Genomic DNA, 25,561 nt, shown 5'->3' on the forward strand with positions numbered 1-25,561 from the left:
AGAGGGAGAAATAGGGACTCTAATCAGAGGGCAAAATAGGGGACAGGTGTGAAAGAGTAAATGAGGTCGTTAGGAGAATGAGAAACAGCTGGGAGCAGGAACGGAACGATAGAGAGAGAGAGCGGGAGAGGGAGAGAGGGAGGAGGAGAGAGAGGGATAGAAAGAGGGAAAGAACCTAATAAGACCAGCAGAGGGAAGCACAGGGACAAGACATGATGATCAAAGACAAAACATGACAGTGATCGAAATCTAGCGACACAATGCCTTCGACTGAGCTTTAGCAGTTCATATTGAATACAAGCTTGAGGTTATGAAAATGTGTTAACAAGAAAGGAACCATTTTGGATTTGACTAATCCCCATTGATAATACAATATTAATTCTCAAGATACATTGGTGTATTAATTAAAATTAAGACAAAAACAAACAATGGGTTGATTGTAATGGCAGAACAAAAAAAAACTGATAATGAAATCTGAACAAATAATAGTCCAGTCCACTTGTATGCAAGCACATTTCCATAAAAGTTTGTCACTTCATAAAAGCGAGCCTATTATTTCATTAATATCAGTGTGCTATCACGCAGAGCTCTTCAAAGGACAACACGCAACGCCCATATAACTGTAGTCTTTATTTTTCATTACAGTAGCGGCTCATATTGAATATAATGAAATGTCAAGTGCATCAAAGTGTTAAGCACCACTGCAGCGGGTGTAAACTCCATACCGACACGGCCCCCTCCATTAAACTCTGTTACGACCTCTGACGTGACTGCTYGGGCGACTATAAACCACTTAACGTCCCCAAATGATAATGTCCGACTTTAATCGCTGCTCCTATTTATTTCCTCACTTGAAATGACAGTGTGGCGGACGGTGATGACACGTGATACCAGGGGAACTAATGGGATTCATATTAATACTTGGTGAGATCTGATGGAATGGCAGCAGGCGTTGTGAAGAAGGATCAGTGGATAGTGATACAACGTTCTGGTGGAGAGATGCAACAGCGTAATGGACAATGTGTGTGGCAGACAGGGAGTTATGGAATATGTCACCTTCTGATTGAAATAACCTTAACTCACCCTTATCAACAAAGTTGTTGGTGCTTACAAACGGCTTCGTTCTGCTTCATTCTCCTTGACAAACAGCAAACACAACATACCAGCTACAGGACTAGGATCTAGAAACATGTGAAACATCTGGAACTAGGATGAGGCACTGGGGTGGGTCGATATGGCAGACTGATCTACAAATGACCTTGCGTCATAAATAACTACTCATTATTATTTGTAGATTAGTCAGTCATTCACAATTTACCCTCAATGCATTACGGATTTGATGCTCTCCAACATGGCCACTGCTTACCCCATTGGAGGCCAGCACGTCCTCAGTCTCCCCATCCTTGTTGTCGATGTGCCTCTCAAAGGGGTTCCCCTCCTGGCTGAAGAGCTCGAAAAAAGAGACAGGACTTCCTGGTCCTGACTGGACAACATCCGTCTACTGGGAGACACTGAGGGGTCCGGCACTGACCCATGAACTTTAACTCCTGCAGGGAGAGAGAGCAGAGGGAGAGATACGCTCAGGGATGCGTCCCAAATGGCACCTTATTCCACCGTAGGGCACTATATGTACAACAAAAAAAGAAGTTGTGCACTATATAGGAAATAGGGTGCCATTTGGGACGTAGCCTTAGATTGAGGCCCGTCCACACCAAGGACGATAACTATAACAATACATTTTTTTGAAATCTTTCTAATTCAAGTGAACAGGAGCATTCACACCACAACGATAACTACAAAAACAGCGGAAAACGATAACGAGAGCTATCGTTTAGATCACTTTAAGAGCAATTTTCTGCCTGGCCCTCCGATGATAAAACATTGACAACCAATCAAAAGTGTCTTCTATTGAAGCGCTCTTGGTTCTAGGTGTGCAAGGCTGCTCGGAGAGGAGAGAAGGCAGAACGCAAGGTAAGCTTGCCTGAATAACTAGGCATGTGTGAGCATATTGGTAGCCACATTACTTATAGGAAGACTTCGGAGAATGATGATCCACGACAACCATCGCATGAGAAGGCCATATTTTCCGCATTTTATTTCCTACTACTAGCCTATCGAGGAGAGATTCCAGCTTGCTTTTGCTTGCTGAATTTAAAATAGGGGAGTTTAACAGGAGAGTGAGAGGTGTGATCAAAATACACCATATGAGTAGCCTGCTAATGTACCTTTTTGAACCTTGTAAACCCATAACTGATCCAAATGGTTGCATGATCAGGCCTAGGCTATATGCAGTTATTTTGGCATGAAGCATTCAAAACAGAATGTATGAGCGGTAATTAAAATGATCCTACATCACAGCATCTTACAGCCCTAGACAATAATTGTGTATTGACTTGATAACAATACATTCCTCATTACACTGTGTTGTTGTTGCCTATGTAGAATGTTTTAGTCTAAAACCTTAGGCCTAATCAATAGTGGAGCTTTCTGTGTCCGGAACTGCAGAGCGCAGCCTGGAGGAACGCACAGATCTGCAATTTCATCATCTGTTCACTTTTATTTATTGCACTTTGACAGGTAAATATTTATAGCCTTACTATTTAGCTAATGTATGGCCTAATATCCAGCTAATATTTAGCTTCTTACTTCAGCTACACATCTCTAGCCTCTCTTCCAACTGTTCCCGTGCTACGCTAGCTTCTCCGCTAATCCTCTTCTTGTGAAATCACAGGAAAAGCTATAGGCTACAGAAGCTACAGGACATTTATTTTGCTAATTTCTTTTCTTTAGTTTATTTAGTAAATATTTTATTTCTCAATTTCTTGAACTGCATTGTTGGTTAAGGGCTTGTAAGTAAGCACTTCACTGTAAGGTCTACTACACCTGTTGTATTCGGCGCATGTGACAAATAAAATGTAATTTACAGTATTTTTTTAATTGTTATACTCGGCCCAATAGCCTTTTTCGAGAAGATAAGCAAAGTTTTCTCTTGCTAATTGCTAAATGTAAAATAATCCTAGGCCAAATGAACTGTTGCACAGGACAGACATATGAGCACAGCGAAAAAGAAGATCCAAATGGGTTAACAATCAATAGAAAAATGGAACTCACTTGCAAACCACTTGATCAACAAGACAAGCAATTACATGACTTAAAAGATGTGCAGGCTAAACAGCGTTTATTGTTGAATAGCTACATTTAAATAGGAGTTTCTATATGATTTTTGTACAGTGCCATCAGAAAGTATTCATACATCTTGAATTATTCCACATTGTTGTGTTACAGCTTGAATTCAAAATGGGTTAAATATTTTTTCTCTAAACCCTCTTCACACAATACCCCATAATGATAAAGTGAAAACATGTTTATCTATATTTTTGCAAATTTATTGACAACGAAATACAGAACAAATGTATTCACATAACTATTCACCCCAGTCAGTAAATGCTAGAATTACCTTGGTTTGCGATAACAGCTGTGAGTCATTCTGGGTAAGTCTCTAAAAGCTTTGCACAACTTAATTGTACAATATTGGCACATTATTATTTTATAAATTATTCAAGCTCTGTCAAGTTGGTTGTTGATCATTGCTAGTCAGCCATTTTCAAATCTTGCTATAGATTTTCAAGACGATTTAAGGCCATTCAAGATCATTCAATGTCGTCTTGGTAAGCAACTCCAGTGTATATCTGGCCTTGTGTTTTAGGTCATTGGCCAGGCTACATGGCGCCGACAGATGGTCGCCTCGCTTCGCGTTCCTAAGAAACTATGCAGTATTTTGTTTTTTTATGTATTATTTCTTACACTGTTACCCCAGGAAATCTTAAGTCTTACTACCTACAGCCGGGAAGAACTATTGGATATAAGAGCAGCGTCAACTTACCAACATTACGACCAGGAATACAACTTTCCTGAAGCGGATCCTCTGTTTGGACCACCACCCAGGACAATGGATCGGATCCCAGTAGGCGACCCAAAACAACTGCGCCGCAGAAGGGGCAGACAGAAGGGTTTTCTGGTTAGGCTCCGTAGACAGGCATCACTCACCGCTCCCGAGTATAATACTCGCCAATGTCTAGTCTCTTGACAACAAGGTAGACGAAATTCGACCAAGGGATGCCTTCCAGAAAGACATCAGAGATTGTAACATTCTCTGTTTCACGGAAACATGGCTCACTCGGGATACGTTATCAGAGTCGGTACAGCCACCCGGTTTCTTCACGCATCGCGCCGACAGAAACAAACATCTCTCTAGTAAGAAGAAGGGCGTGGTGTGATCATAACAACATACAGGAACTCAAGTCCTTTTGTTCACCTGACCTAGAATTCTAATGCCAACCGCATTATCTACCAAGAGAAATCTCTTCGATTATAGTCACAGCCGTGTATATCCCCCCGAAGCAGACACCTCGACAGCCCTGAACGAACTTCAATGGACTCTATGCAAACTGGAAACCACATATCCTGAGGCTGCATGTATTGTAGCTGGGGATTTTAACAAAGCTAATCTGAAAACAAGGCTTCCTAAATTTTATCAGCATATCGAATGCGCGACCCGGGTTGGCAGCATTCTGGAACTTATGCGACGCATACAAAGCACTCCTTCGCCCTCCTTTCGGCAAATCTGACCATGACTCCATTTTGTTGCTCCCAGCCTATAGACAGAAACTAAAACAGGAAACGCCCGTGCAAAGGTCTGTTCAACACTGGTCCGACCAATCTGATTCCAAGCATCAAGATTGCTTCGATCACGTGGACTGGGATATGATCCGGATAGCCTCAGACAACAACATTGATGTACAGTTGAAGTCGGAAGTGTACATACACCATAGCCAAATACATTTAAACTCAGTTTCACAATTGCTGACATTTAATCCTAGTAAAAATTCCTTGTCTTTAGGACATTTAGCATCACCACTGTACTTCAAGAATGTGAAATGTCAGAATAATAGTAGAGAGAATGATTTATTTCAGCTTTTATTTCTTTCATCACATTCCCAGTGGGTCAGAAGTTTACATACACTCAATAAGTATTTGGTAGCATTGCCGATAAATTGTTTAACTTGGGTCAAACGTTTCGGGTAGCCTTCCACAAGCTTCCCACAATAAGTTGGGTGAATTTTGGCCCATTCCTCCTAACAGAGCTGGTGTAGAGGAGTCAGGTTTGTAGGCCTCCTTGTTCGCACACTCTTTTTCAGTTCTGCCAAACATATTTTCTATAGGATTGAGGTCAGGGCTTTGTGATGGCCACTCCAATACTTTGACTTTGTTGTCCTTAAGCCATTTTGCCTCAACTTTGGAAGTATGCTTGGGGTCATTGTCCATTTGGAAGACCCATTTGCGACCAAGCTTTAACTTCCTGACTGATGTCTTGAGATGCTGCTTCAATATATCCACATAATTTTCCTTCTCATGATGCCATCTATGTTGTGAAGTGCACCAGTCCCTCCTGCAGCAAAGCACCCCCACAACATGATGCTGCCACCCCCGTTCTTCACGGTTGGGATGGTGTTCTTCGGCTTGCACGTCTCCCCCCTTTTCCTCCAAACATAACGATAGTCATTATGGCCAAACAGTTCTATTTTTGTTTCATCAGACCAGAGGACATTTCTCCAAAAAGTACGATCTTTGTCCCCAAGTGTCTTCTTCCTTTCAGGTTATGTCAATATAGGACTCGTTTTACTGTGGATATAGATACTTTTGTACCTGTTTCCTCCAGCATCTTCACAAGATCCTTTGCTGTTGTTCTGGGATTGATTTGCACTTTTCGCACCACAGTATGTTTATCTCTAGGAGACAGAACGCGTCTCCTTCCTGAGCGGTATGATGGCTGCGTGGTCCCATGGTGTTTATACTTGCGTACTATTGTTTGTACAGATGATCGTGGTACCTTCAGGCATTTGGAAATTGCTTCCAAGGATGAACCAGACTTGTGGAGGTCTAATTTGTTTTGTCTTGGCTGATTTCTTTTGATTTTTCCCATGATGTCAAGCAAAGAGGCACTGAGTTTGAAGGTAGGCCTTGAAATACATCCACAGGTACACCTCCAATTGACTCAAATTATGTCAATTTAGTGTATGTAAACTTCTGACCAACTGGAAATGTGATACAGTGAATTATAATTGAAATCATCTGTCTGTAAACAATTGTTGGAAAAATTACTTGTCATGCACAAAATAGATAACCGTCCTAAAACTATAGTTTGTTAACAAGAAATTTGTGGAGTGGTTGAAAAACGAGTTTTAATGACTCCAATCTAAGTGTATGTAAACTTCTGACTTCAACTGTATATGCTGATTCGGTGAGCGAGTATATTAGCAACTGCATCGTGATGTTGTACCCACGGTGACTATTAAAACCTTCCCCAACCAGAAACCGTGGATTGAGGCCAGCATTTGCGCAAAACTGAAAGCGCGAACCACTGCTTTTAATCATGGCAAGGGGAACGGAAACATGACCGAATACAAACAGTGTAGCTATTCCCTCCGCAAGGCAATCAAACAAGCTAAGCGTCAGTATAGAGACAAAGTAGAGTCACAATTCAACGGTTCAGACACAAGACGTATGTGGCAGGGTCTACAGTTAATCATGGATTACAAAAATAAATCCAGCCCCGTCGCGGACACCGACGTCTTGCTCCCAGACAAACTAAACAACTTCTTTGCTCGCTTTGAGGACAATACAGTGCCACCGATACGGCCCGCTACCAAAACCTGCGGGCTCCTTCACCGCAGCCAACGTGAGTAAAACATTTAAACGTGTTAACCCTCGCAAGGCTGCCGGCCCAGACGGCATCCCTAGCCGCGTCCTCAGAGCATGCGCAGACCAGCTGGCTGGTGTGTTTATGGACATATTCAATCAATCCCTATCCCAGTATGCTGTTCCCACATGCTTCCTGTTCCCAAGAAAACTAAGGTAACTGAGCTAAATGACTATCGCCCTGTAGCACTCACTTCTGTCATCATGAAGTGCTTTGAGAGACTAGTCAAGGATCATATCACCTCCACCCTATCTTCCAATTTGCTTGCCGCCCCAATAGGTCCACAGACGACGCAATCGCAATCACACTGCCCTAAGTCATCTGGACAGGAGGAATACCCATGTAAGAATGCTGTTCATCGATTACAGCTCAGCATTTAACACCATAGTACCCTCCAAACTCGTCATTAAGCTCGAGACCCTGGGTCTAGACTCCGCCCTGTGCAACTGGGTCCTGGACTTTCTGACAGGCCGCCCCCAGGTGGTGAGGGTAGGTAACAACATCGCCACCCCGATCCTCAACACTGGGGCCCCACAAGGGTGCGTTCTCAGCTCTCTCCTGTACTCCCTGTTCACCCATGACTGCGTGGCCATGAACGCCTCCAACTCAATCAACAAGTTTGCAAACGACACTACAGTGGTAGGCTTGATTACCAACAACAACGAGATGGCCTACAGGGACGAGGTGAGGGCCCTCAGAGTGTGGTGTCAGGAAAATAACATCACACCCCACGTCAACAAAACAAAGGAGATGATCGTGGACTTCAGGAAACAGCAGAGGGAGCACCCCCCTATCCACATCGATGGGACAGTAGTGGAGAAGGTGGAAAGTTTTAAGTTCCTCAGCGTACACATCACGGACAAACTGAAATGGTCCACCCACACAGATAGCGTGGTGAAGAAGGCGCAACAGCGCCTTTTCAACCTCAGGAGGCTGAATAAATGTGGCTTGTCACCAAAAACACTCACAAACTTTTACAGATGCACAATCGAGAGCATCCCGTTTGGTTGTATGACCGTCTGGTACGGCAAGTGCTCCGCCCACAACCATAAGGCTCTCCAGAGGGTAGTGAGGTCTGCACAACGCATCACCGGGGCCAAACTACCTGCCCTCCAGGACACCTACACCACCAGATGTCACAGGACGGCCAAAAAGATCATCAAGAACAACAACCACCCGAGCCACTGCTTGATCACCCCTCTATCATCCAGAAGGCGAAGTCAGTACAGGTGCATCAAAGCTGGGACCGAGAGACTGAAAAACAGCTTCTATCTCAAGGCCATCAGACTGTTAAACAGCCATCACTAACATTGAGTGGCTGCTGCCAACATCCTGACTCAAATCTCTAGCCACTTTAATAATTAAAAATGGAATGAAATAAATGTATCACTAGTCACTTTAAACACTTTAAACAACTTTAAACAATGCAACTTTATATAATGTTTACATACTCATCTCATATGTATATACTGTATTCTATACCATCTACTGCATCTTGCCTATGCCGTTCGGCCATCGCTCATCCATATATTTATATGTACATATTCTTATTCATTCCTTTAACTTGTGTGTATACGGTAGTTGTTGTGAAGTTGTTAGATTACTTGTTAGATATTACTGCACGGTTGGAACTAGAAGCACAAGCATTTCGCTACACTCGCATTAACATCTGCTAACCATGTGTATGTGACCAATAAAATTTGATTTGATTTGCTGAAAGGTGAATTTGTCTCCCAGTGTCTGTTGGAAAGCAGACAGAACCAGGTTTTCCTCTAGGAATTTGCCTGTGCTTAGCTATATTCTGTTTATTTTTTATCCTAAAAAAACTCCCTAGTTCTTTCCGATGACAAGCATACCCATAACATGATGCAGCCACCACCATGCTTGAAAATATGAAGAGTGGTACTTAGTGATGTGTTGTGTTGGATTTGACCCAAACATTATACTTTGTATTTAGGACATAAAGTTAATTTCTTTTCCACATGTTTTGCAGTTTTACTTTCACGCCTTACTGCAAACAGGATGCATATTTTGGAATATTTGTATTATTTTATTATTTTCACTTTGTCAATTAGGTTAGTATTGTGGAGTAACTACAATGTTGTTGATCCATCCTCAGTTTTCTCCTATCATAACCATTAAGCTCTGTAAGTTTTTAAAAATCACCATTGACCTCATGATGAAATCCCTGAGCGGTTTCCTTCCTCTCCGGCAACTGAATTAGGAAGGAAGCAGGTATCTTTGTAGTGAGTGGGTTATTGATACTTCATCCGAAGTGTTATGAATAACTTCACCATGCTCAAAGGGATATTCAATAGGTGCCCTTCTTTGCGAGGCATTTGAAAACTTCCATGGTCTTTGTGGTTGAATCTCTTTGAAATTCACTGCTCGACTGAGTGACCTTACAGATAATTGTATGTGTGGGGTACAGCGATGAGGTAGTCATTCAAAAATCATGTTAAACACTATTATTGCACACAGAGTGAGTCCATGCAACTTATTATGTGAACTTATTTAGGCTTGACATAACAAAGGGGTTGAATACTTAGACTGAAGACATTTCAGCTTTTCCTTTTTAATTAATATGTACAAAAATTCTAAAAACATAATACCACTTTGACATTATGGCATATTGTGTGTAGGCCGGTGACACAAAATCTCAATTTAATCAATTTTGAATTCAGGCTGTAACACAACAAAATGTGGAAAAAGTCCAGGGGTGTGAATACTTTCTGAAGGCACTGTATTATTTGCAGTTGTCACTATGACAACGAACACACCCTGAAGCACCGAATGGTCTGTGTTACTACATTATCAATGGGCCTACAGTGTGAAGTAGGATGCGTTGATTAGTTGATTGACAGGTGTACTGCAGAACGATAAATATGGTCTGCTGCCGTGGATGCTCGCCAATGTTTATAATTACGTGTAATTTATGGTTAATGTTACAGTTATCCTCCTTGGTGTGGCTTTACAACATAGCATTCATTGATGAAATCTTTGAAATCAAAGCAAAAAGACATCAAAGGAACACTAGGTATACTTCAAATGGGACAGGCTAATGAAAACATATAAACTACGTGCTCAACTCCACCTCATACAAACTTCAAATTGGGTGCTGGATCCTCATATATAATCCAAAGAACAGAAATAAGACAGCACTACGGTAAATAAACTGAAATTGACATTTTTATTGCTGCACGAACGTTTGGGGTATGAGCCCTTCTTCAGCTTGCAAGGCAATGGCAGTCAATGTCACGGCAACAAGACCTCACAGGTGGGCATCATTATAAATTCCCAGTCAGTACTGGCCCAATCAAGAGAWCGCAGCAGAAAAAGCTGCGGGGGAAAAGTGAACATCAAATAAAGACAGACACACAATACAAATACATTATGATGTCATTACCTAAATGTTTTATGATGTCATTACCTAAATGTTTTATGATGTCATTACCTAAATGTTTGGCCTATTTAGAACCTACTACAAAAAAAAAAGAAAAAAAGAATGCCCAAGCGTCTATCCAATATGTCTCTGGAGAAGTAATTTATCCCTCTCATATATGGATATTTTTATCATGGTTGTGAATGGATGCTCTTATGCTCACATATCCTTGTCTTAAGTTCCCGTTTGGTGTTACCCACATAATACAAGTTACAGGAACACTTAAGGAGATATACAACATATTTTGTGATGCATGTTGTTCTAGCACGAAACTTTATCCTCTTACCCGAATGGGGACGGATAAGAGAGTACCCTTTGATCATGGCATAACAGCGGACACAGTTGTGACACGGGAAATTACCATGATCGGGGAGGATTCACACGCTTGAACAAATCTGGGGTCGCTGTGTAATATGTGCTAATGTCTATTAACCTCTTCCTCGATCAACCTTGAAATAGGACTGTAGGTGGACACCAAAGCTGTAGAGGTGGGAGAGGGATTCCTTTAACGTGTTTGCAATAATGCATTCCACTCCATTTGTCTTACTCTCTCTCTTAAGGCAATTGTCCAATAATTCTTCTTTATACCCTCTTGTTTTGAATCGTTCACATAAATCTTTGGCATGCACCTCAAATGATAAATCAGAGTCACAAATGCGCCTAGTTCGAAGGAGTTGGCTATATGGTCAACTACAGGCTGATCAAATCCACAAGTTTGCAATAGAGGAATAATGGAGTTAAATACGCCTAGGGCATTAGTGGCTATGACAAAATACTAGACAGAGACGAGAATAACTAAAAGAATACTTGGATATAGGACAAAAAAACGAAACCCGAGGCCGAGCGTCACCTTTGCCAGTGGCAGAACAGAGGCATGAACCAGTTGCCCGCCTGTAAATAAGTCACACCACAGAGAATCCCCAGCTAGAACTCTGCCTACCACTTCCTTATTTTGTTTGTTAGATTCCAAGCCATTAATCTTTCATGAGGAGATTATAGCGGGACCCTGGCTTCCCTGAGGGTACCTGGTAGAAGGCTGGCAATATCACCCGCTCTCTCACTCACTGCATTATTCATATGGTACTGTAGTCCTCAGATGTTGCTTACAGAATGAATGAATCCTAAACCGTACGTGAGCTAATTGGAGCTGCATGGATGTTAAAACAATCCCATAAACCTGCCTGCTAATGCTGCATGTTTAAACATGTAGATGACATTATAGAACAAGTTGTCTATACAGATTTTCTCTGTACATAAAAACCAAAAAATGCATTGTTTACAACATCAATAAGCCTGCATATCAAGGATAGAAAGAATCAGGAATACTGTACACAAGCATTGGTTAGGCTACATGGAGCTGAGTGATGTTGAAGTTAGATTTGACAGGACACCGTTCCCACGTCTCGTTCTCCAGAAACATCCGCAACTCCTCCAGGCGTGTCCTGGGCGGGCAGAGAGAAAGAGAGGGATGAAGAGAAAACAAAGAACAAAAGAAAGAAAGATGAAAAACAAAGAAAAGAAAGAGACAAGAAGAAGAGCGAAGTAGTCAGCGTTTGCCGATTAACGACCCGTTGCCATTTACTTTCTAGCACAAGGTTCCAGATCCTGTTCCAGATGAAATGCACGGACTCAAACAGAGCAGGGAAATGSCACGGTGGGCACGGAGGGCAGTTTGTAGAGGGAGAAAGGGCAGTCAATACTCTGCTGTGATCATCGAGGCACCAGACACACCCCCCAACCTCCCCCCGCTTGTGAGACCCCCCACCTGACGCCTCTCTCTTGGGGGTCAATAACAATTCATCCAAACAAAATGTCAGTGTAAACATCAAACATTACAGGGTCCTGGTCCCACAGCTTGCAGGTGTTCGAATACACGGATCAACATATCTAACAACACCGACCAGTTACAGGGATTATTACAAAATGTTAGAAAACAGTGTGCCAGATAAGTTAGTCATGTAACACCTTTTGTATTCAGAATAAGAAACTTGGTATTCAAGCACACACAGTGGACGGGGAGTGCCGTCAGTGCACAAGACATACCAGATATCTAGAAGCATCTCTTGAATCATTCTAAGTTATTAGGGGACAGAAAAAGTAGCTACAATGTCATATCCCCCGCTAAGCCCGGGGGGGAACAATATACACTACCAGTCAAAAGTTTGGACACAACTACTCATTCAAGGGTTTTTATTTATTTAAACTATTTTATACATTGTAGAATAATAGTGAAGACATCAAAACTATGAAATAACACACATGGAATCATGTAGTAACCAAAAAAACACTCATATACTTGTCCTCTTGCTCATTTGTGCACCGGGGCCTCCCACTCCTCTTTCTATTCTGGTTAGCGCCAGTTTGCTCTGTTATGTTCTGTGAAGAGTACACAGCGTTGTACGAGATCTACAGTTTCTTGGCATTTCTCACATGGAATAGCCTTCATTTCTCAGAACAAGAATAGACTGACAAGTTTCAGAAGAAAGGTCTTTGTTTCTGGCCATTTTGAGCCTGCAATCGAACCCACAAATGCTGATGCTCCAGATACTCAACTTGTCTAAAGAAGGACAGTTTTATTGCTTCTTTAATCAGACAACAGTTTTCAGCTGTGCTAACATAATTGCAAAAGGGTTTTCTAATGATTAATTAGCCCTTTAAAATGATAAACTTGGATTAGCTAACACAACATGCCATTGGAACACAGGAGTGATGGTTGCTGATAATGGGCCTCTGTTACGCCTATGTAGATATTCCATTATAATCAGCCGTTTCTAGCTACAATAGTAATTTACAACATTGACAATGTCTACACTGTACTTCGGATCAATTTGATGTTATTTTAATGGACAATTTTTWAAATTTTCTTTCAAAAACAAGGAGAGAAAAATAGTTATGTAATCAGACCAGTGTTCAAACAGGGAAACATTCATAGAACTTTGGCAAACATTTGCTAGCTAGGGGCGAGGTGCCTCACCTGTGATAGTTCTTGAAGTAGATGACACTTTGTCATTTAATGGACTCCTGTAGCAACTCGGACTTACTGCCACAGAACTCCTCCCCCACTTGCATCAGCCTGAGAGGGGGAGGGGGAGAGGGAAAGAAAGAGATAGAGGGGGGGTAGAGAGGGAGAGAAAGAGAGAGGGGGGTAGAGAGGGAGAGAAAGAGAGAGGGGGTAGAGAGGGAGAGAAAGAGAGAGGGGAAGAGAGGGAGAAAAATAGGTAGAGTGGGAAAGAGAGACAAATGAGAAGCAATGCAAAATTAGATGGAAAGAACACAAAAGCGAGGAGAGGAAAGGAAAAGCATCTGCCAGCAGCTTCTGAATAGTTCAATGAACCCCATAGAGTTACTTCACAGCCATGTGGCCCCGAGACCGATCCCCGAGGAACCCCTATTCTCTCTCCCCACTGGCCCGTAAGGACACAGCCGACCCAGAAACCCGATTCRTTAATTGACAAGCTTGTAAAGAGCCAAACTACAACTTTGTTCTGTTGGCGGAACAAGCCGATTCATTTATGCCCACGTAACTCCGCTCTGGTTGTGGTTCTTTTAAAACAAGGGGTTTCACATGGACTAGGGGGCAAGGCGGAAGGTTTAGGCTTTCGGTCCACCTCGTTCAAACCAATCATTGCTAATGAGGATGTGGTCCTAGAAATAGAATTACTAGAACGGGGATCCCCATTCAAGTCAATGTTCCATGATGGGTGGGCCGGCGTTCATATTGAGTGTACCCAATTCTATTTCATTATATTTCTATATACCTGCTGATAACATCCAGGACCACAATGAAGTCATCGTATTTGAAGTTGGACATGTCGGTCCCAAGCAGATAAGCTTTCACTTTCAGCTGCACTTCCTGAAGGGAGAAGGGGAGCAGAATACTTGTTAGACAGAGATATGGGAAGAGGGAGAGAGAGACGAGAGAGAGAGAGTGGGAAGAGCGAGACGAGAGATGAATGGAAAAGAGCGAGAGCGAGAGAGATGAGAGATGAATGGAAAAGAGAGAAAGAGAGGAGAGATGAGAGAGGGTAGAAATGAAAGAAAGCTTGTGTTCAGACCTGCCAGATTCGAGTGGGGCCGTGTTCCAGCTTCTTCTTCACATAGCTGTGGTCAACAACCGCCTCTGCAGTGTCTGCGGCACCCGTCTCATCTGGGGACACAAATCACACACTGATTCATAAATACATCACACTTTAGCACCAGGCCTTATTCTGTCATCTGTTGTTGTGTTATTAATAGTGACTCATGATGTCAGTTGCTCGTTCAGATGTATCTGGAACTGACACTGGAACAGATTGGATTGGATTCACAGATGGCAAATTAAAATGTAATTGATATACAAAAATAGGGGAAAATGAAAATATGGTGTCCTTGCAATAGGAGAGTAGAAAACATGAAACTAGAAACGAGTGTTTCAACCTCCATCTTAATAGTACCAGTGATACCTCTGCTTTACAACCTCCATCTTAATAGAACCAGTGATACCTCTGCTTTACAACCTCCATCTTAATAGAACCAGTTGATACACTCTATGCTTTTAACCTCCACTCTTAATAGAACTCAGTGAATACCTCTGCTTACAACCCTCCATCTTAATATGACAACCAGTGATACCTCTGCTTTACACCTCCATCTCTTAATAGAACAGTTGATACCTCTGCTTTACAACCTCCATTCTTAATAGAACAGCTATACCTCTGCTTTACAACCTCATTTATAGGAGCCAGTGATACCTTCCTCTTCTAACCTCCATCTTAATAGAACCAGTGATACCTCTGCTTTACAACCTCCATACATATAATTAGAATCCAGTGATACCTCTGCTTTACAACCTCCATCTTAATAGTACCAGTGATACCTCTGCTTTATAACCTCCATCTTAATATACCAGTGATACCTCTGCTTTTATAACCTCCATCTTAATAGAAACCAGTGATACCTCTGCTTTACAACCTCCATCTAATATAACCAGTTGATACCTCTGCTTTATCAACCTCCATCTTAATAGTACCAGTGATACCTACTGCTTTATAACCTCCATCTTAATAGAACCAGTGATACCTCTGCTTTACAACCTCCATCTAATAGAACCAGTGATACCTCTGCTTTACAACCTCCATCTTAATAGAACCAGTGATACCTCTGCTTTAAAACCTCCATCTTAATAGAACCAGTGATACCTCTGCTTTACAACCTCCATCTTAATATACAGTACCAGTGATACCTCTGCTTTATAACCTCCATCTTAATAGAACCAGTGATACCTCTGCTTTACAAACCTCCATCTTAATAGTACCAGTGATACCTCTGCTTTACAACCTCCATCTTATAAGTACCAGTGATACTCTCTGCTTTACAACCTCCATCTTAATAGTACAGTGATACCTCTGCTTACAACCTCCATCTTAATAGACCAGTGATACTCTTGCTTTACAACCTCCATCTTAATAGACCAGTGATACCTCTGCTTTACAACCCTCCATCTTAATAGAACAGTGATACCTCGTCTTTACAACCTCCATCTTAATAGAACCAGTGATACCTCTGCTTTACAACCTCCACTTAATAGTACCAGTGATACCTCTGCTTTAACCTCCATTCTTAATAGATACCTCTGCTTACAACCTCCATCTTAATAGTACCAGTGATACCTCTGCTTTACAACCTCCATCTTAATAGACCAGTGATACCTCTGCTTTACAACCTCCATCTTAATAGTACCAGTGATACCTCTGCTTTACAACCCCCATCTTAATAGACCAGTGATACCTCTGCTTTTACAACCTCCATCTTAATAACATATAAAGATCACCTCTGCCACCTCCATCTTGCGATAGCAGCTAACAGTGTTCATCTTTGCTTTTCCACCCCGGTCATACTAACAGAATTTTCCCAACCCCATGCAAACAGTAAAGTTGGCATTCATCCACATTAGCCATCATGCTACGATGATGAGTCCCACGGCCATACCCTCCTCATTAGCCTCAGTGTTTCCTCTGTAGATGATGTTGATGACAGGAACAGAACAGCGTGAGAAAACATTCTCATTCAGACTTTGAAACTAAAGATTCACAATGCCTTTCTCTGCCAGCCCAGGAACTTCCCAGGCATCCGTCCCCAGAGAGAAGAAGGGCAAGGACAGAGGAAGAGAGGAAACTGCTTAGATCTTGAAGACTTGTTGTATATGAGGGAATGTTGCCTATCCTCTGCAGTCAAGGCTGTGAGTAATCGATCGGTGTAAGTGGCTGACTCTGTATTTTGTCTCTCTGCATAGACCCCCAATATGCGAAACAAAAACCATGTAACAAAATGGCTGCAATGCATTTGACAAGACTCCATTGACGTAACACAATTCTTCTCGATGAAGCCTGGGTGAGTCTCCCTCACTCCCATTTCGTCGTTCCCTCCATATGAAATACATTTACAGTAGACTACAACAAATCAACTGTTCTGAGGCATCACACGAAGCCACACAGTGAGGAACTCTGGATGAATCAACTGTTGAGACATCACACGAAGCACACAGTGAGGACACTAGATGAATCAACTGTTAGACATCCACACGAAAGCCACACAGTGAGGAAACTAGATGAATCAACTGTTGAGACATCACACGAAGCCACACAGTGAGGAAACTAGATGAATCAACTGTTGTGAGACACCACAAGAAGCCAACAGTGAGGAACTAAGATGAATCAACTGTTGAGACACACACGAAGCCACACAGTGAGGAACTAGATTGAATTCAACTGTTGAGACATCAAACGAAGCCACACAGTGAGGAACTCTGATGAATCAACTGTTGAGACATCACACGAAGCCACACAGTGAGGAAACTTAGATGAAATTTCAACTGTTGAGACATCACACGAAGCCACACAGTGAGGAAACTAGATGAATCAACTGTTGAGACATCACACGAAGCCACACAGTGAGGAAACTAGATTAATCAACTGTTCTGAGACACCACAAGAAGCCACACAGTGAGGAAACTCTAGAAGACAGCGGGGCTGAGATTCACAATGTGACGAAGAGGTCAGGCTCAGGACTGTCGCTCTGCATCTCCTAACTATCCCTCACATAGACAGAGAAGGAACGCATGTTTTGATTATTTTACATAACGCGTTGAGGGCGGCCTCCCGTTTGCTTCCAAACAGTCCCTGTCATTAGTCAACCCTGTGTCTGCTAAGGCAAGTGATTTCATCTAAGCTTTGTCTCAAATGGCACCCTATTCCCTGTGGGACCTGGTCAAAAGGAGTGCACTATATAGGGAATAGGGTGCCCTTTGGGACGTAGCCTTGGTGTTTAAGGAACAGAACAAGAGGATGCCATTTATTAAGCATGTTTTACAGAAAGGAGATATGTTGAGATTGAAGGAACAACCTGTTCCATTGATGTGTGTGTGTCTGATATGGTGTGTATTGATGTGTGTGTATCTGATATGGTGTGTATTGATGTGTATGTCTGATATGGTGTGTATTGATGTGTGTGTGTTTGATATGGTGTGTATTGATGTGTGTGTGTGTCTGATATGGTGTGTATTGATGTGTGTGTGTCTGATATGGTGTGTATTATTGGGAAAGGGGGATACCTAGTCAGTTGTACAACTGAATGTATTCAACTGAAATGTGTCTTCCGCATTTAACCCAACCCCTCTCAATCAGAGAGGTGCGGGGAGATGCCTTAATCGACATCCACATCATCGGCGCCCGGGGAACAGTGGGTTAACTGCCTTGCGCATCAACAGATTTTTACTTTGTCAGCTTGGGGATTCGATCCAGCAACCTTTCGGTTACTGGCCTAATGCTCCTACCCGCCAGGCTACCTGCCGCATCGGTGTGTGTGTTTGATATGGTATTCATGAGTGTGTACATGAAGCAGTGAAGGATGAAGCTGGTCTGTGCCTAGTTGGCTACAGTCCATGCATTTCAAGAGGAAGCATAAAACATGGAGTATTTGGAGGATCAACATTGAATTCCACTGACGGAAAGTGGTTGAGCTTGAGATGACCTTGAACTTTGTGGGAGGTGTCTGAGAGAGGTCACTCCCAACCCCTACAGCTCTAAAGGGCAATTTCATCACAGAACCGCCGCAGTGGAAAATGCACCCAAACACAGCAAGCAAGGACAAATGGAGAAGAAAAAGACCTTGCAGGCAAGAAGTTAACTTCAGCCTGAGACAAGGTACCTCAAAAGGCTAAACTATGTATTTTGTACCAACAGCACAAGGTTTGAAGACTCCACCACTACCATCCTTTGAGACCACTGACATTAAACTGGATCAAAAAGAGAAGAAAAACTAAAGGGTAATCTAGACGAAGACAGAGGTTGGACAGGCTTTGTCTTTTGGAGTGACATCCCTACTTATTGAAATCCCTAGCTATAGAAAGTGGGAAATATTCAGGTATGTGATACGTATGCAATATAATCCAGGGATTATGAAACAYGGCATAAGAGGGGTTCATTCATACAGAAAAGGTGATAACTGCCAGTCGGTAAAAAAATCTCCCAGGCCATCCGAGAATAGAACATCTGAGTTGTGCTAATTATCCTTTGAACAGAAGAAAACGTACTGAACGCCCCGGAAAATTGCCAAAGACTCCAGCCACCCGAGACATGGACTGTTCTCCATGCTCCCGTACGGCAGGTGGTACCGGCGCATCAAGGCTCAGAACAACAGACTTCTAAACAGCTTTTATCCCCTGGCCATAAGACTGTTAAATGCCTAACAACTGCTGCTCCCCCCCGCATCCCTGCTAAAATGATTATTGATTAAATGTATAATTACCACTACGCTGCTGTTCATTGATTATTGATTGCAATTACCATTAGTATCTATCTATTCTCTCCTGGTACTGGCCACTATTACTCCTGTTCACATGTGAAGTATACACTGAGTATACAAAACATTAGGAAGATCTGCTCTTTCCATGATATAGACTGACCAGGTGAATCCAAATGAAAGCCATGATCCCTTATTGATGTCTTAAATCCACTTCAATCAGTGTAGATGAAGGGGAGACAATCTAAGTTTATCRGTCAATCTGTCAGTTTAAGGTAGAGATATCTTTTTGTTGAATTGGATGCATCTCAATCCACTGTATCCGTCTATGTCGGCCTTCCGCATCTGCGGTGAAAGTTGACAGAGCTAGAGCAGTGTTTGTCAGACKACGATCAGTCTTTTCACAAAAACGTCTGTAGCGTCCGAACAGTTTGGCCTAGAAACTAATATGACTCCACTGTGGAAAGGGGAGACTCTCATGAACACGATGGCGTTCTCTGTTTTGCTTTGACCCCCACAAGTGCCACAGGACTCCTCTGAATGTAACCAATACAAATAAATAAAGTATGGAGGTAGTTCTGTGCCAACAAAAATAAGGGGTTTTGGGGTGTCCCCCCCCCAAAAACAGAATATTTCCTGAGCTTTCTTATATCTCCTAGATATAGGACAGACACTTCAAAACGTTATTCCTTATGAGTGGCGCAGCGGTCTAAGGCACTGCATCTCAGTGTAAGAGGCGTCATTACAGTCCCTGGTTCAAATACAGGCTGTATCACATCCGGCCGTGTTGAGAGTCCCATAGGGCAGCGCACAATTGGCCCAGCGTCGTCCGTGTTAAGCCGGGGTAGGCCGTCATTGTAAATAAGAATTTGTTCTAAGCTGACTTGCCGAGTTAAAGGTTAAATGTTAAAATTAAATAAATGAATGTGTTATTCAATGCGTTTCTATGGGCTATAGTAGTTGGCCAAATGTAATATTTCCCTCAAAAATGTTTTATCCCTCCATATGTTAGCTTAGTAGTACACCCCTGTTCTTACCACTAGTATATAACCATCAGTATTTATATACTGCTGCTACCAGTCATTTTCCAGCCCTGTTTACATGTATATCCACCTATCACACACACTCCACCATGCACACACCCACCCGTCACTGTTTATTATTATTATTATTATTATTTATCCTGCTACCAGTCAATTTCTCCAAATCCCCCTCCTACATGTCCATATCTACCTCAAACTACTCCAGTATGATCACTTGGCTACATAGCTGATGCCCGCTGGACCATTAATCAAGGTACTCCATTCTGTTTATTTATTTATTTTGTTTATCTGTCGGCCCCAGCCCCGAACTCAGGCCCTGTGTGTAGTTAACCGACCCTCTCTGCCCATTCATCGCCATTTTACCTGTTGTTGTTTAAGCTGATTAGCGGTTGTTGTCTCACCCGTTGTTGTCTTAGCTAGCTCTCCCAATCAACTCCTGTGATTACTTTATGCCTCGCTATATGTCTCTCTCATWTGTCAATATGCCTTGTATACTGTTGTTTAGGTTAGTTATCATTGTTTTAGTTTACAATGGAGCCCCTAGTTCCACTCATTATACCMCTGATWCCTCCTTTGTCCCARCTCCCACWCATGCGGTGACCTCACCCATTATAACCAGCTTARCCAGAGATACAACCTCTCTTATCATCACTCAGTGCCTGGGCTTACCMCCGCTGTACCCGCACCCCACCATACCCCTGTCTGCACATTATGCCCTGAATCTATTCTACCYCGCCCAGAAATCTGCTCCTTTTATTCTTTGTCCCCAACGCTRWAGGCGACCAGTTTTGATAGCCTTTAGCCGTACCCTCATCCTACTCCTCCTCTGTTCCTCGGGTGATGTGGAGGTAAACCCAGYCCKRGRGTGTCCCCAGGCACCCTCATTTGTTGACTTCTGTGATAGAAAAAAACTTGGTTTCATGCATGTCAACATCAGAAGCCTCCTCCCTAAGTTTGCTTTACTCACTGCTTTATCACAATCCGCCAACCCTGATGTCCTTGCCATGTCTGAATCCTGGCTTAGGAAGGCCACCAACAATTCTGAGATTTCCATACTCAGCTACACCATTTTCCGTCAAGATAGAACTGCCAAAGGGGGAGGAGTTGCAATCTACTGCAGAGATAGCCTGCAAAGTTCTGTCATACTTTCCAGGTCTATACCCAAACAGTTTGAACTTCTAATTTTAAAAATTAACCTCTCCAGAAATAAGTCTCTCACTGTTGCCGCCTGCTATAGARCCCCCACCGCTCCCAGCTGTGCCCTGGACACCATTTGTGAATTGATCGCCCCCCATCTAGCTTCAGAGTTCGTTCTGTTAGGTGACCTAAACTGGGATATGCTTAACACCCCGGCAGTCCTACAATCTAAGCTAGATGCCCTCAATCTCACACAAATCATCAAGGAACCCACCAGGTACAACCCTAAATCCGTAAACATGGGCACCCTCATAGACATTATCCTGACCAACTTGCCCTCCAAATACACCTCCGCTGTTTTCAATCAGGATCTCAGCGATCACTGCCTCATTTCCTGTATCCGCTATGGGTCCGCGGTCAAACGACTATCACTGTCAAATGCTCCCTAAAACACTTCTGCGAGCAGGCCTTTCTAATCGACCTGGCCCGGGTATCCTGGAAGGATATCGACCTCATCCCGTCGGTCGAGGATGCCTGGTCATTCTTTAAAAGTAATTTCCTCACCATCTTAGATAAGCATGCCCCGTTCAAAAAATGCAGAACTAAGAACAGATATAGCCCTTGGTTCACTCCAGACCTGACTGCCCTTGACCAGCACAAAAACATCCTGTGGCGGACTGCAATAGCGTCGAATAGTCCCCACGATATGAAACTCTTCAGGGAAGTCAGGAACCAATACACGCAGTCAGTCAGGAAAGCAAAGGCTAGCTTTTTCAAGCAGAAATTCGCATCCTGTAGCTCTAACGCCAAACATTTTTGGGYCACTGTAAAGTCCATGGAGAACAAGAGCACCTCCTCCCAGCTGCCCACTGCACTGAGGCTAGGTAACACGGTCACCACTGATAAATCCATAACAATCGAAAATTTCAATAAGCATTTCTCAATGGCTGGCCATGCCTTCCTCCTGGCTACTCCAACCCCGGCCAACAGCTCCGCCACCCCCGCAGCTACTCGCCCAAGCCTCCCCAGCTTCTCCTTCACCCAAATCCCTCTCTTTCTAAAACTATCCGCCGCCATTGTTGCAACCCCTAATTTGATTTATTACCAGCCTGTTCAACCTCTCTTTCGTATCGTCTGAGATCCCTAAAGATTGGAAAGCTGTCGCGGTCATCCCCCTCTTCAAAGGGGGTGACACCCTAGACCCAAACTGTTACAGACCTATATCCATCCTGCCCTGCCTATCTAAAGTCTTCGAAAGTCAAGATATTAACTTATTGACGCTAGGAGGCAGAATTTTTATGTTTGGAAAAATAACGTTCCCAATATAAACGGCCTATTTCTCAGGCCCAGATGCTAGAATATGCATATAATTTGCATAAACAGATTAGGATAGAAAACACTCTAACGTTTCCAAAACTGTCAAAATATTGTCTGTGAGTATAACAGAACTGATTTTGCAGGAGAAAACCTGAGGAAATCCAACCTGGAAGTGCCTCTTATTTTGAAAAATCCCTGTTCCATTGCCTGCCTTTCCTTCATTTAAAGGGATATCAACCATATTCCTTTTCCTATGGCTTCCTCAGGGTGTGAACAGTCTTTAGACATAGTTTCAAGAATTTATTCTGAAAAATGAGCGAGATTTATCAAATCGCGTCAGTGTCCTTGATTAGTTATTGCGCGCGAAAGTGGTAGCTCGACATTTTATTTCTGTTTGTATTGAATAGTTTACCCTCCGGTTGAAATATTATCGATTATTTATGTTAAAAACAACCTGAGGATTGATTATAAAAAACGTTTGACATGTTTCTACGAACTTTACGGATACTATTTGGAATTTTCGTCTGCCCTTCATGACCGGCACGAGCCTGTGGATTACTGAACATAACGCGCAAACCAAATTGAGGTTTTTGGATATAAAAATCATCTTTATCGAACAAAAGGAACATTTATTGTGTAACTGGGAGTCTCGTGAGTGCAAACATCCGAAGATCATCAAAGGTAAGCGATACATTTTATTGCTTTTCTGACTTTGGTGACAAATCTACATTGCTGCTAGCTGTTCGTAATGTTTTGTCTAGTGATCGATAAACTCACACAAACGCTTGGATTGCTTTCGCTGTATAGCATATTTTCAAAATCTGACACGACAGGTGGATTAACAACAAGCTAAGCTGTGTTTTACTATATTGCACTTGTGATTTCATGAATATAAATATTTTTAGCAATTTCTTTTGAATTTGGCACTCTGCAATTCAGCGGTTGTTGATGAAAATTATCCCGCTAAAGGGATCCGTGCGCCAAGAGGTTAATAAACAGATCACTGACCATTTCAAATCCCACCGTACCTTCTCCGCTGTGCAATCCGGCTTCCGAGCCGGTCACGGTTGCACCTCAGCCACGCTCAAGGTACTAAACGATATCATAACCGCCATCGATAAAAGACAGTACTGTGCAGCCGTCTTCATCGACCTGGCCAAGGCTTTCGACTCTGTCAATCACCGTATTCTTATCGGCAGACTCAATAGCCTTGGTTTTTCTAATGACTGCCTCGCCTGGTTCACCAACTACTTTGCAGACAGAGTTCAGTGTGTCAAATCGGAGGGCATGTTGTCCGTTGTCTCTATGGGGGTACCGCAGGGTTCAATTCTCGGGCCGACTCTTTTCTCTGTATATATCAATGATGTCGCTCTTGCTGCGGGCGATTCCCTGATCCACCTCTACGCAAACGACACCATTCTGTATACTTCTGGTCCTTCCTTGGACACTGTGCTAACTAACCTCCAAACGAGCTTCGATGCCATACAACACTCCTTCCGTGGCCTCCAACTGCTCTTAAACGCTAGTAAAACCAAATGCATGTTTTTCAACGGTTCGCTGCCCGCACCCGCCCGCCCGACTAGCATCACCACCCTGGACGGCTCCGACCTAGAATATGTGGACAACTATAAATACCTAGGTTTCTGGCTAGACTGTAAACTCTCCTTCCAGACTCATATTAAACATCTCCAATCKAAAATCAAATCTAGAATCGGCTTTCTATTTCGCAACAAAGCCTCCTTTCACTCACGCCGCCTAACTTACCCTAGTAAAACTAACTATCCTACGAGGATCGACTTCGTCATCTACAAAATAGCATCCAACACTCTACTCAGCAAACTGGATGCAGTCTATCACAGTGCCATCCGTTTTGTTACCAAATCACCTTATACCACCCACCACTGCGACCTGTATGCTCTAGTCGGCCCTCGCTACTGTATGCTCTAGTCGGCCCTCGCTACATACTCGTCGCCAGACCCACTGGCTCCAGGTCATCTATAAGTCTATGCTAGGTAAAGCTCCGCCTTATCTCAGTTCACTGGTCACGATAACAACACCCACAAGTAGCACACGTTCCAGCAGGTATATCTCACGGATCATCCCCAAAGCCAACAACTCTTTGGCCGCCTTTCCTTCCAGTTCTCTGCTGCCAGTGACTGCAGCGATCGGTTAGCTATTTACAGATAGTCCATCTGTAAATAGCCCACCCAATCTACCTACCTCATCCCCATACTGTTTTTATTTGATTTACTTTTCTGATCTTTTGCACACCAGTATCTCTACTTGCACATCATCATCTGCTCATTTATCACTCCAGTGTTAATCTGCTAAATTGTGATTATTCGCTCCTATAGCCTATTTATTGCCTACCTCCTCATGCCTTTTGCACACACTGTATATAGACTTTCTTTTTTCTACGGTGTCATTGACTTGTTTTTGTGTTATTGGCTTGTTTATCGTTTACTCCATGTGTAACTCTGTGTTGTTGTCTGTGTCACACTGCTTTGCTTTATCTTGGCCAGGTCGCAGTTGTAAATGAGAACTTGTTCTCAACTAGCCTACCTGGTTCAATAAAGGTGAAATAAAATAAAAATATCCCTGCACATTGTAAATGTGGTATTAGAACGGACCCTGTATATAGCTTCCTCTTTTATTTATTGTGTCTTCTTTATTATATATAATTTACTAGGAGTTATTATTTAGATATTGATTTATGCACTGTTGGGGTTAGAGCTTGCAAGTTAAGCATTTTACTGTACTTGTGCATGTGACGATAAAACTTGAACTGAACCAAAACAGGGAGGGACTACCTGGACTTGTCCAATAAGAAACACTCCTTTTGGTTTTCTGTTCTAATGCATTTTGTTACAGTGTGCTCTACTGAACACAACCCTGAAGGTGATTTCATCTTTACATCAGAACAATGACAGAGAACAGCACGACATCAGAGAACAGACAACCTACTAGAGAACAGTATGACATCACAGAGAGAACAGACAACCTACTGGAGAACAATATGACATCACAGAGAGAACAGACAATCTACTGGAGAACAGTATGACATCACAGACAGAACAGACAACC

The 25,561-nt window shown here is 42.7% G+C and overlaps 1 pseudogene; it reads right to left on the reverse strand.

Moving 5' to 3' along the window:
- The window catches only part of LOC111955777 (syndetin-like), a 322,304-nt pseudogene that overhangs the window by 124,191 nt on the left and 172,552 nt on the right, over window positions 1-25,561 (reverse strand).

Source organism: Salvelinus sp. IW2-2015, linkage group LG31 (assembly GCF_002910315.2).
Source record: "Salvelinus sp. IW2-2015 linkage group LG31, ASM291031v2, whole genome shotgun sequence".
Lineage (NCBI taxonomy): Eukaryota > Metazoa > Chordata > Actinopteri > Salmoniformes > Salmonidae > Salvelinus > Salvelinus sp. IW2-2015.